This window comes from Camellia sinensis, chromosome 9 (genome assembly GCF_055761805.1).
Source record: "Camellia sinensis isolate YWXY chromosome 9, ASM5576180v1, whole genome shotgun sequence".
NCBI classification, from domain to species: Eukaryota; Viridiplantae; Streptophyta; class Magnoliopsida; order Ericales; family Theaceae; genus Camellia; species Camellia sinensis.
Window position 1 is genome coordinate 59,821,689 of NC_138969.1, and position 13,469 is coordinate 59,835,157.

Here is a 13,469-nt window from a genome sequence, read left to right on the forward strand (position 1 = left end):
TAAATATATTAAAAAAAAATCAATCTCTTATCAAAATAATAATATTTACTACTACTATTATATAAATGTATTATTTTTAGTTAGCTATTATTTATATTTATGTTATTTAAATATATAAATAACACATCTATCTAATTTTTTACATATATTTTTTATATTATTTAATATATAAATAATATATTTATTCTATTATTTAAATAAAAAGATATTTTTTCATAAATTCCTTTCCACCTACTTATATTCTATTTAGTCCATATTATTTTGGGGAATTTTTTTTAAGATCGCTAATATTAAAATTTTATAGTATAAAGGACATCAAATACTTTCATGATGTCGAAGGTCCCTCAACATTGATCCAGAGAAATTTTAGCCCCAGAGAAAATCTCTCCAGAGAAAATTAAAATCCGGAGAAATTTTAGTCCCAGAGAAATTCTCTCCAGAGAAAATTGAAATTTCTTTGAGTACCAAAGAAATCCAGAGAAAATTGTGGAGAGGAAATTTGTATGGCTATCTAGGAAATTTATCTGACTTCGCAAATTTCTCTGGCTCTATTAACTACAATTAAACCCATGTCTAACAAACCTACAAACCCACAAATTTCTCTGGTCCAAAACCAGAGCAATTCTCTCCAAACCAGACAAACCAGAGAAATTCTCTCTATTTACAGTAAAGCTGTATTTTTATGAACAGAACTTGGTGATTGTACATTGATCTAGGAAATTTTTCTGACTTTACAAATTTCTCTGGCTCTATTACAAAGAATTTCTCTGACTTACTGAGGGAATTTCAAGTTGGACAAACCCATTGTAATGCTGTAGTTTCAAAGATGGAACTTACTGAGGGACAGACTGCAACTGGATTAGGCAACTTTTGAGTTTCGAAGTACCCTCTTGGGCCCTGACATCAGCCTCACCAGCTATCAAATTGGACGATGGAACTGCTCACAGTCCTTTGACCCATTTTTGCTGAAGTTTGTAACTAGACTATTCATCATTCTAGCTATTGCTTCCTTGAATTCACCAGGTTGGTTCCTTTCTGCCTTATTATTAGTATCTTCGACGACTCCTTTGACCACAGACCCAACATCAGCACCCTCCATATAAGCTTTACATGCTGACAGAATGTTATGTGCTTGAAGACGAAAATGCCCAGCAACCCAGAGGCCGACACGTGTACGATTTCAGAGACGTCAGATTCGTCCCACCCGCCTTCTCTCAACTCCGATCCGATCTGGTCAATGTACTCGACGACCCATTTTGGCATTTTGGATCTGGGCATGTCGAAGTACCGTTCTGGGGACGAGGAGGAAGAAGACGACAAATTAGAGTTCCTTCGCCGCTGATCCACGGCAGCGTCGCTCCAAAACTTAACCCATCTGGGGGTTCTACCAGCGGCTACGGAATCGAGGCTTCTCCGAGAAAAATTTGATGACGACCCGGCAGATATCTCGTTGAATGATCGTTGTTTTGATAGGACTTAAGGGTCTGAGTTGTTGAACAAGGAAGACTCGCGATCAATGGTGGAAGTGAACAAGGAAGACTCGTGATCCACTCAGACCCTTTTTGGCGTTGCGTGATCGAATTAGAGAGAGAGAGAGCAAGAGAGAGAGAGAGAGAGAGAGAGAGAGATTACATCTAATGGTGGAAGTGAAAAGCTTAGAAATGTATTCATGTGTGTAGAAGGAGAAAGTGAGAGACTGAAATTTCTCTGGATATATGGGTGTAGAATTAAGGGACCTTAGATATCATAAAATAATATGGAAAATGTCTCGTAGCTCAAATTTTGTGGCTCAAATGGCCAAAACGACGTCGTTTTGGCCATTTTTATATTGTTCTGTACTCAAAACGACGTCGTTTTGGCCATTTGAGCCACTTTTGAGCCACAAAATTTGAGCTACGTAGCATTGTCGAAATAATATTGTGGATCTCTTCCATCACCAAAAGTGGAAGAGGGACCTTAGACTAATTTCCCCTATTATTTTCTTATATTCTAATAAGTCCTATGAGTGGTATAATTATCAAAATATCCCTAATAATATTCATATTTATAGTGTGAATGTTCCGTAATGTGAATGTTCACACTATTAATGTGAATGTTCACACCATCAATATGAATATTAATATATCAATGTGAATGTTCACACTATCAATGTCAACATTCACACTTCAATGTGAATATTCACATTGTAAAATATGAATGTTTACATAATCAAATTGCTAACCATTCAAAAAATATTTGTAAAGGTAGAAATGTCTATAAAATATTTTAAATATGAGAATTAGGATTTTGTAGTTCAAATATTCAAATAATAGGACTTATTGAAATATAAGAATATCTTATAGATTTGGAATACAAACACTTGAAATTTTTTTTTTCAATAAATCTCCCTTAAATAAATATTAAATGAATTAGTTAGCGAGTTAAATTTTAATATGTTTAAATTTATTTATTAAAAATTTAATAAATTCAGATGTAATAAAAATTTAATGAACAAACAGTTCCTTATTGAACTGAGACATAAGCTAACACTTTTTAATTGACTGTGTCTTGTGACACCACGTCTTATAAGTGACGTGATGCCTTAGTTGTAGCGAATAATTTCTCGTTTGCCTCCATTATAATGGTAATCACATCGCCACGTTGCACATAACACGTGGTGCCTGACCAATGGAGACAACACATCAACCGGACTCAATTGATCCTTGGGTAGCAGTAGCAAAATCGCTCCGCCCCTTCACTTTCTAAACCAGGCTTGTCTTTAGTTTGTTTTTGTGAATTGAACAGTATTATTAGGCTGGTAAAGCCAATCACAAATTCTATTTTAATAATTTGAGTTATTAATATATAAAGTTCATTGAGTATTTTATTTTTATAAAAAAATCATGTTAATCGAATATCAATAGTTATTTGATCGGATTAGATTTTTATCAACAATTTATTTTGAAAATTATTTTTACCATAGACAGAAATCTAACTTGATCAAATAGGTATTGATATTTGATTAATGTCAATTTTTACAGAGATAAAATACTCGACGAGCTCTATATATTGAACAGTTTGAATTATCAAAACAATACTTGTGGTGGATCTCCACGTGCCCAACAACATGCTCCAGTCCGATCTCGAACCGGAGAAAAGCCTAGCCTTTTTAAGATCTAGTTATATGTAAAAGAGTTGATTAGTTAATAATTAAAGAATTTTTGAGACAGAAAGTTGACTTAAATAATTTAACAATAGTGTCACATCTATATAATTTCTCTCACCCTTACTTCTCCAAATGAGACAGCAAGACAAATAGCAAGACAAATTGCATGTAATGAGAAATTTAAAAAAATATTGGATTGTGACTCAACTTTTTAAATTTTACTTGTCACGTCATTTTGGGTGATTTGGGGAGAAGTCGTCTTGATAAATCATTTTTCATATTGTAATAGACTAGCATCTCATTGGGTTGGAAATGTGAGTCTAACTTTTGGATTCGAATAGCACTATTTTTTTTTTATATTTAGGCCTCGTTTGGTAATATGCAATTTTAATAACTTTTGATTTTTTGACTTAAATATAAAATAAAAAAAATTAGCATATTTGTGATGACTTTTGAATTTTTACAGGAAAGAAAACATGTAAAGAGTTAAGAAGTATTTTTAATTATTTTTAATAATTTTTTTGACTTCTAAACTAAAATTCAATATTCTCAAACAGGCCTCACTTAAACATGGATATCAAATTTTAGTTTAAAAGTACGCGAAACTACTAAAAATTATTAAAGCCAAGCTTTTAAAATTAACCAAAATTTTTTTGACTTTTATTTTTAATCATTTACGGGCCGAACCCGTGGCCCATCCCCCCTCCACCCAATGGTCGCCCACTGGCCCGCACAACCCAACCCCAACGATCATTTACGGGCCGAACCCGTGGCCCATCCCCCTTCCACCCAATGGTCGCCCACTGGCCCGCACAACCCAACCCCAACGATCACATTAAATTAAAGGGCTCACTCCACCAATGCTCAAAACTTTTACCATTGACTTAAAAAAAAAAAAAAAACTTTTATAAATCTATAAATACCGCCTATTTAATTTTTCTTTCACTCACAATTCAACTCCCAGCTCTCTCAACTTTGAAGGCTCATTCATAAGTGGCAATAATTTGCTAGTGTGTAAGAAAAAATTGTTATCAGAAGAAGTTAAGTTTTGTATCACATTCACCATTCAGTAACATAAATTATTTTAATTGATAATTATTAGTTACTTAATTTTTAATTAATTGTTAATATGGATCCTAAAACTAATGTAAATTTGCATGATTTTTATCACTATTGATCAACACAGATTAGTTGTCACTACAACAAATGACACTTTTGACGACTAAATTTTTAGTCACCAAAGTCACTTTTTAGTCGCTGAAACCTTTTCTGACTAAATTGTTTGGTCACCAGATTAGTCGTGAAATAATTGTTGGGAAAGGTAATTGACAACTAAAAAAAGTTTAAACGCCGAAAGTTCTTGTAACGCCCTCAAAAATAAACCCATTAATTATATGTATCATCAGCATGCAATGTTAGAGAGGAAACATTTCATTATAATATTCATTAGAGTCTTACTAAATAAAAGCATTACATGTAACCTCAAATTAAATGCCCTACAGGCTTACATCTTTCCAAGCCAACACTTGGACAACAAAGTATGAGTTCTAACTCAAATCCAAATAAAGCCCTAGGCTTGAGTGTTTACATGTACTAACAAATAAAAACAAACAACTGAAAATAGTCTTCAAAATCCAAGTCCCTTCCAAGCTAAGTCCTTGGAGGTAGCTTATCACCTGAACCTGAAAATGATGTTCCCATATAGGGTGAGCCACAGCCCAGTAGAAATATACTAAACCAAATATAAGCAATGAATAAAGCAATAGCATTCAATAGATGGTTAACCAAGATAATCAATTACAACATTATCCAGTCTCATGACACTATTGTCAATGACACGTTCCACTTTCCAACATTATCAATATGGCTCAGAACCTGGCCAAACTTACAACAGTGAATCATATATATCGTATTCACATTCTTTTAATGTCAACAAACAAATGAGACTCAAGCTCAAATCAAAACACTTTATACTTCCAGTTTGATACACATTTTAGTGCTGTATCAATAAAAACACTTCAATATAAATAAGCACACATAAAAGTGATGCTAATGGAGTCCATCCCCTATCTCCTCCCAAGCAAAATCCGGTTTAGAGGTCCATCCCCTATCTTCCCCTAAACCGTGGAGTACATCCCCTATCTCCTCCCACACAAAACAATGTATGTAAACACATAACATATAACACACAATCAATACACATAATGTCTGTATTAATTCAACAGTCAAAATGAATGACTCAACCAATGTGATTAGTTTCAGTTATCCCTAATCCACATGCAATGTCTACAACAATCACGACTATCCTCCACCGATAGCCCAAAACAGTTATTTCTAGATTTGGAAATAAATGTATCAACAATTCAATAGGCGAGTGATTTAAATTATCCATCTACACCATTTAATCAATGAATTCCTCAATTTCATGAATTTAACCAAATTCCCCAATTCCCTTAAATTAATTATACAAATTAATTAATTAATACAACTAGGGTTTTTCCCAAAATTATCAAAGTAACCCCAACATATCAATATACCAAAACTTAGAACAAAACTTATAAAATGGAGTAGGAAATCCCTACCTCGAAGAAAACAACCCAAATGGAGAAGACAGAGATGAATACCCAAATACCAATGTGCTCCAAATCGCCAAATGTTTAGATTAAATGAAAGCCCTCGACTCCCTCTATCTTTTTAATAAAGCAACTAGGGTAGAAACACACTCTAAATAGATCAAACCTAAGAGACAAGGTGAGTAGGGAGAGAGAGAAGTCGGACCTAGGGTTCGGAATCAAAAAGAAGATGAAAAAGACTGATCAAAACCCGCTGCTGCGTATATAAACTGGACAGGCTCGCTCGAGCGAAGACTTGGTCGCTCGAGCGACCAGAAACAAGAAATCCTCGCTCGAGCAAAGAAAAGCTCGCTCGAGCCAAGAATGCAATGCTACAGGTCCATACTGGACGCAATCTCTTGCTTGAGCGACCAAACCCCAGCTCGAGCGAAGAACCAAAAACAACAGCTCGCTCGAGCGACCAACTCCTCGCTCGAGTGAAGTACCAAAATTCTGGACAGCAACACTTGGTTTCTAAACCCAACCAACCTGAAACAAACCTGCCCAACACATCCTATAACTCCAAATAAGAAAATAAGGGACAACAACAACAATTATATAATGACAGAATCTACGGAACCTAAGTCCAGATACAATAATCAAATGGGAAAAGACCGGGGTCGCTATAACCTCCCCCCCTTAAAAGAATTTTGTCCCCGAAATTGAGCATAAGTTTATAAAAAAACAAGTTTTTCTCAATTCCCAAAGAGATTATATAATAATAATAAACAGCTTGACCCAATACTGGTCACTTCATCTCTTTATCAAGAGGCATCTCACAATATATATAAAACAACATATATTTCAGCCTGCATCACTATTATGCATTATTCCTTTCAATGTTAGCAATCCCCATATCATATTCAATCGCATGATATACAACACATTCAACAATGTACTCAACAGATGCAATGTTACACTAAACTTCTATAATGAAGCAAGTTTCAAGATACACCCATTTACTAAAACATACTCAACGTTTTACAACTTAAGACATATGTAAGGCTCTTAAGTTCAACAATATTACAAAATCTAAATACAAGATTACAAATCGATAAACATGTCCGGGTATTTTTCGCGGACTTCCAACTCACGTTCCCAAGTGGCTTCCTCCACTCTGTGATGTTTCCACAAAACTTTGACCAAAGGGATGGTTTTGCCTCGCAAAACTTGATCCTGCCTATCCAAGACCCGAACCGGTCTCTCCTCATACGAGGCATCCTCATTAACTACTAAATCAGTCCAATCCAACACATGTGATGGATCCGGCTCATATTTCCGAAGCATACTCACATGAAACACGTCATGTACTCCGGACAACTGCGGTGACAAAGCTAAACGATAGGCAGCCTCGCCAATCCTCTCAAGGATCTCAAAAGGACCAATGAACCGAGGGGACAACTTCCCGCTCTTCCCAAACCTCATCAAACCCCGTCTAGGTGATATCTTCAGAAAGACATGATCACCCACCTCAAACACCAAAGGTCTCCTCCTATGGTCGGCATAAGATTTCTGACGACTCTGTGCTGTAACAAGCCTCTTACGGATAAGCTCAACTTTCTCCGTCGTTTCCCTCACCAACTCCGGACCCAACAGAGGTGCATCACCCACCTCGGCCCAACAAACAGGAGATCTACACGGTCGGCCATACAAGGCCTCAAATGGTGCCATACCGATACTAGACTGGAAACTGTTGTTGTAGGCAAACTCCACCAACGGCAAGTGCCTCTCCCACGACCCACTAAAGTCTAGAACACAACCCCGCAGCATATCCTCAAGGATCTGAATAGTACGCTCGGACTGCCCGTCAGTCTGAGGATGATAAGCCGTGCTAAAGGTCAACTTAGTGCCTAAGGCACTCTGCAAACTCTGCCACAACCTGGCAGTAAAACGAGGATCTCTATCTGAGACGATCGTCACTGGAACCCCGTGTAACCTCACTATGTCCCGAATGTACAAGTCGGCAAGATGATCGACTGAATCTCTCACGCGCATAGGAATGAAGTGCGCCGACTTAGTCAACCGGTCTACAACCACCCAAATAGCATCACTACCCCGCTGAGTCCTCGGAAGACCCACAACGAAGTCCATAGTGACATGTTCCCACTTCTACTCGGCAATAGGCAAGGGTTGCAACAAACCCGCTGGCCTCTGATGTTCGGCCTTCACTTGCTGACAAGTAAGGCACTTAGACACAAAAGCTGCCACATCTCTCTTCATACCCCGCCACCAAAACTGGCGACCCAAATCCCGATACATCTTAGTGCCTCTCGGATGCACCGCAAGGCGTGAATGATGAAACTCTCGGAGTACCTCCTCTCGGCAAGACTCCGGCACAAACAGACGGTCTCGGTATCTCACACTCAGGTCGGGATACACCGTCAAACCCTTCTCACCCTTCCCACCGGAAATCTTCTCACGGAGGGTTTCTACCTCAAGGTCACCCCTCTGAGCCTCTACCACTCGAGTCACGAGTGTAGGCTGCACAACAACAGAAAACAAGGCCGCAGCCTCAATGGATTCGCCCAGAAGTAAATTAAACTCCCCAAGTGCACCCAACATCTCCCATTCTCGGATGGCTATACTAGCTATGTCACCAACAGGTTTCCTGCTAAGGGCATCGGCCACCACATTGGCCTTTCCCGGATGATAATGCAACTCAAAGTCATAATCCTCTATAAACTCCATCCACCTCCTCTGCCTCAAGTTCAAGTCTTTCTGTGTAAACAAATATTTCAGACTCTTATGATCCGAGAATACCTCGAATCTCTCACCATAAAGATAATGCCTCCAAATCTTCAAGGCAAAAATCACAGCTGCTAACTCTAGATCATGCGTAGGGTAATTCTGCTCATGAATTTTCAACTGACGTGAGCCATAGGCAACTACTTTCCCTTCTTGCATTAACACACAACCCATACCCTCTCGTGAGGCGTCACAATAAACTGTATAACCCAACCCTCTCTCTGGAATAATCAATACTGGAGCGGTGGTCAGTCTAACTTTCAACTCCTGGAACGACTTTTCACAAGTCTCACTCCATACAAATTTGACTCCCTTCCGAGTCAACCTAGTCAAAGGCGAAGCTAATCTGGAGAAATCTTTCACAAACCGACGGTAATACCCAACTAACCCCAGAAAACTGCGGATCTCAAACACACTCTTAGGCTGTGCCCAATCTTGCACTGCCTCAGTCTTGGATGTATCAACAGACACTCCTTCCCCAGAAACTACATGGCCTAAGAACTTGACCTCTTCTAGCCAGAACTCACACTTCCCAAACTTAGCATAAAGCTTATGGGCTCTAAGTAACTCAAGCACCACTCTCAAGTGTTCCTTGTGCTTCTCCTCAGAAGGTGAATAGATAAGGATGTCGTCCACAAAGACGACTACAAAACGATCTAAAAATTCCCGGAATATTCGGTTCATCAAATCCATAAAAACTGCTGGTGCATTGGTGAGCCCAAATGGCATCACCAGAAACTCATAGTGGCCATACCGCGTACGGAATGCCGTCTTCGGAATATCCTCCTCCCTGACTCTTAACTGATGATAACCCGATCTCAAGTCTATCTTTGAGAAACAACGGGAACCCTTTAACTGATCGAACAGATCATCTATACGAGGCATAGGGTACTTATTCTTAACCGTAGCCCGATTCAATTTCCGGTAATCTATGCAAAGTCTCAAAGCACCACCTTTCTTTTTGACAAAGAGGGCCGGTGCTCCCCACGGCGAAACACTAGGACGTATAAAGCCTTATCTAGCAACTCCTGGAGTTGGATCTTCCACTCAACTAACTCAGCTGGGGCAAAACGATAAGGTGCCATAGAAATCGGCGCCGTGCCGGGCACTAGGTCAATAGAGAATTCAATCTCCCGATGCGGTGGCAAACCAACAAGATCCTCGGGAAAGACGTCCGAGTACTCACAAACCACCCTTGGCAACACAATCTGAGTCTCATCATCCTCACTAATCGAAATGTTAGCAAGTAGACCACTAAGCTCACTCCGTCCTCGCGGAACATACCCCGGTGGCAACACATTACCAACCCGGTCCCCCAGAAAATGAAAATACTCTCCGCTCACAGTACAACAAGTGACCCTCTGGCGGTAGCAATCAATAACTGCCCGGTATGACGATAACCAGTCCATACCCAAAATAACATCGAAACCCCTCATAGGCATAACTACAAAAGAAAATGGGATCCTATGATCATCAACCTCTATATCACAACCCCTAACACCTTGTTTCAAGATCAATTCACCCCCAAGAGGTGACACTACACAAATAGGAGATGCTAACTATGCTAACTCCAACTCCAAAACAGATGCAAATGCAGCAGACACAAAGGAATGGGATGCACCCGTATCAATCAAAACATTAGCAACTGAGTTGCAAAACAAGAAGGTACCTCTCACAACTGATGGTGCCGGCATAAGATCCTGCGCGGTAACAGCATACACACGCCCAGACGACCTCTGATCAACCTGCTCACCCCTAGGAGCATAAGATTGCTGCACCGACTGGGACGATGAAGCCCCCTGATTGGCCCTCGAGTGACCCGACTGAGCTGGCTGCTGACCCTGAATCGGCCTCAAACCAGATGCACCAGATGTGCCACCCAACTGCGGGCAATACCTCTTCATATGCCCTGGCTGACCACACTGATAACACGAGAGTGGCTGGCCTCTACCCTGGCTCTGGCTCTGAGATCGAGCCGAAGATGATGCTGCTCTCTGCACTCCTCCCCTCTGAGGACAAACTGGAGACTTGTGGCCCAACTGGCCACACTTGAAGCAGGTAATGTCTCCCTGACTGCCTTTCCCCGAACTAGCACTCGGCACAGGAAAAGTCGATCTAGAAAAGCTACCCTGAGACTGCTGAGGATTAAAACCCTTCTGTCTCCTACCATCACTCTGACCATCCTGACTCTTCTTGGAGCTCTTCTGTCCTTCCTCCTCCTCCTGCATCATGATTTCCATGTGGGCTGCAGCATCAACCATACGCCCATAATCCCGAATCATAGTTCCCCCAACTCTCAGCTTGAGGCCACGCCGCAACTTCTTCTCAAACTCGATACAACGGCGTTCCTCAGACGCCATCAACTCAGGTGCAAACCTGGACAAGCTAGTAAAAGCAGCCTCAAACTCGGCCACTGAAGAACTCGACTGCTTAAGCTGACAAAACTAGTCTCTCAGCTTCTCCCTAACTGCTGGAGATAAGACCTTCTCCTGAAATGCATTCACAAAAGCCTCCCATGTACCTCCAACACGAGCCTTAGTGAACTTCCACCACTGACCCGCATCCCCCTTCAACTGGAAAGATGCCAAGGTCACTTTCAACCCCTCGTCTTCGATGCCAAGCATCTCAAACGTCTTCGTTGTCTGTTCGAGCCATTCATCTGCCTTAAGCGGCTCTTTAGGATCACCCACAAATTCATCCGGGTTAGACCGGAAGAACTCTCTCTTCAGAAAGGAAGGTCCTACATCCGCAACAACAACCTGAGCTTGATTCTCAGCTCTGAGAATGCCTACTGACTCCCTGAATGCCCCTGCTATCTCTCGGGCTAGAGCGCCCATAGCCTGCTGGCCTATTGGCTCGGCCACATTGGCCTGGCCAATTCCCTCCTAAACTGCTGGAATCTCCTCTGGCACAGGCACCTCCTGCCTACCCGGCCTACCACGCCTACCGCGTCCTCGTCCTCGTCCTGACATCCTAATAAAGGAAACAAAGACGTTAGCACATTAATAAATGTGCCGAAACTAAACACTCGCATCCTAATACATGGGACAACAATAATTCATTCCACGTAAGCACATAATCACATAAGCACCTACGAATTTCATTCCTGGATAATGATAGTCCCAATGCGTTGCTATAGTTCCGGTTGGAAGCAACAGTGATCAAGTGCCTTTCCAACAAGACTACTAGAAACTCAAGGGTCCAATCAACATCCTAGAAACTACATTCCATACCCACATAATCACATAAACATGTTATCACATAAGTATATAACATTACACTAAGTCTCTATCAAACGAGACGAACCCAATGTGATATTAATCACTTCCCACGTACCCAAAGTATTCAAACCCGGTACGCTCTGATACCAAGTTGTAACGCCCTCAAAAATAAACCCATTAATTATATGTATCATCAACATGCAATGTTAGAGAGGAAACATTTCATTATAATATTCATCAGAGTCTTACTAAATAAAAGCATTACATGTAACCTCAAATTAAATGCCCTACAGACTTACATCTTTCCAAGCCAATACTTGGACAACAAAGTATGAGTTCTAACTCAAATCCAAATAAAGCCCTAGGCTTGAGTGTTTACATGTACTAACAAATAAAAACAAACAACTGAAAATAGTCTTCCAAAACCAAGTCCCTTCCAAGCTAAGTCCTTGGAGGTAGCTTATCACCTGAACCTGAAAATGATGTTCCCATATAGGGTGAGCCACAGCCCAGTAGAAATATACTAAACCAAATATAAGCAATGAATAAAGCAATAGCATTCAATAGATGGTTAACCAAGATAATCAATTACAACATTATCCAGTCTCATGACACTATTGTCAATGACACATTCCACTTTCCAACATTATCAATATGGCTCAGAACCTGGCCAAACTTACAACAGTGAATCATATATATCATATTCACATTCTTTCAATGTCAACAAACAAATGAGACTCAAGCTCAAATCAAAACACTTCATACTTCCAGTTTGATACACATTTTAGTGCTGTATCAACAAAAACACTTCAATATAAATAAGCACACATAAAAGTGATGCTAATGGAGTTCATCCCCTATCTCCTCCCAAACAAAATCCGGTTTAGAGGTCCATCCCCTATCTTCCCCTAAACCGTGGAGTACATCCCCTATCTCCTCCCACACAAAACAATGTATGTAAACACATAACATATAACACACAATCAATACACATAATGTCTGTATTAATTCAGCAGTCAAAATGAATGACTCAACCAATGTGATTAGTTTCAGTTATCCCTAATCCACATGCAATGTCTACAACAATCACGACTATCCTCCACCGATAGCCCAAAACAGTTATTTCTAGATTTGGAAATAAATGTATCAACAATTCAATAGGCGAGTGATTTAAATTATACATCTACACCATTTAATCAATGAATTCCTCAATTTCATGAATTTAACCAAATTCCCCAATTCCCTTAAATTAATTATACAAATTAATTAATTAATACAACTAGGGTTTTTCCCAAAATTATCAAAGTAACCCCAACATATCAATATACCAAAACTTAGAACAAAACTTATAAAATGGAGTAGGAAATCCCTACCTCGAAGAAAACAACCCAAATGGAGAAGACAGAGATGAATACCCAAATACCAATGTGCTCCAAATCGCCAAATGTTCAGATTAAATGAAAGCCCTCGACTCCCTCTATCTTTTTAATAAAGCAACTAGGGTAGAAACACACTCTAAATAGATCAAACCTAAGAGACAAGGTGAGTAGGGAGAGAGAGAAGTCGGACCTAGGGTTCGGAATCAAAAAGAAGATGAAAAAGACTGATCAAAACCAGCTGTTGCGTATATAAACTGGACAGGCTCGCTCGAGCGAAGACTTGGTCGCTCGAGCGACCAGAAACAAGAAATCCTCGCTCGAGCAAAGAAAAGCTCGCTCGAGCCAAGAATGCAATGCTACAGGTCCA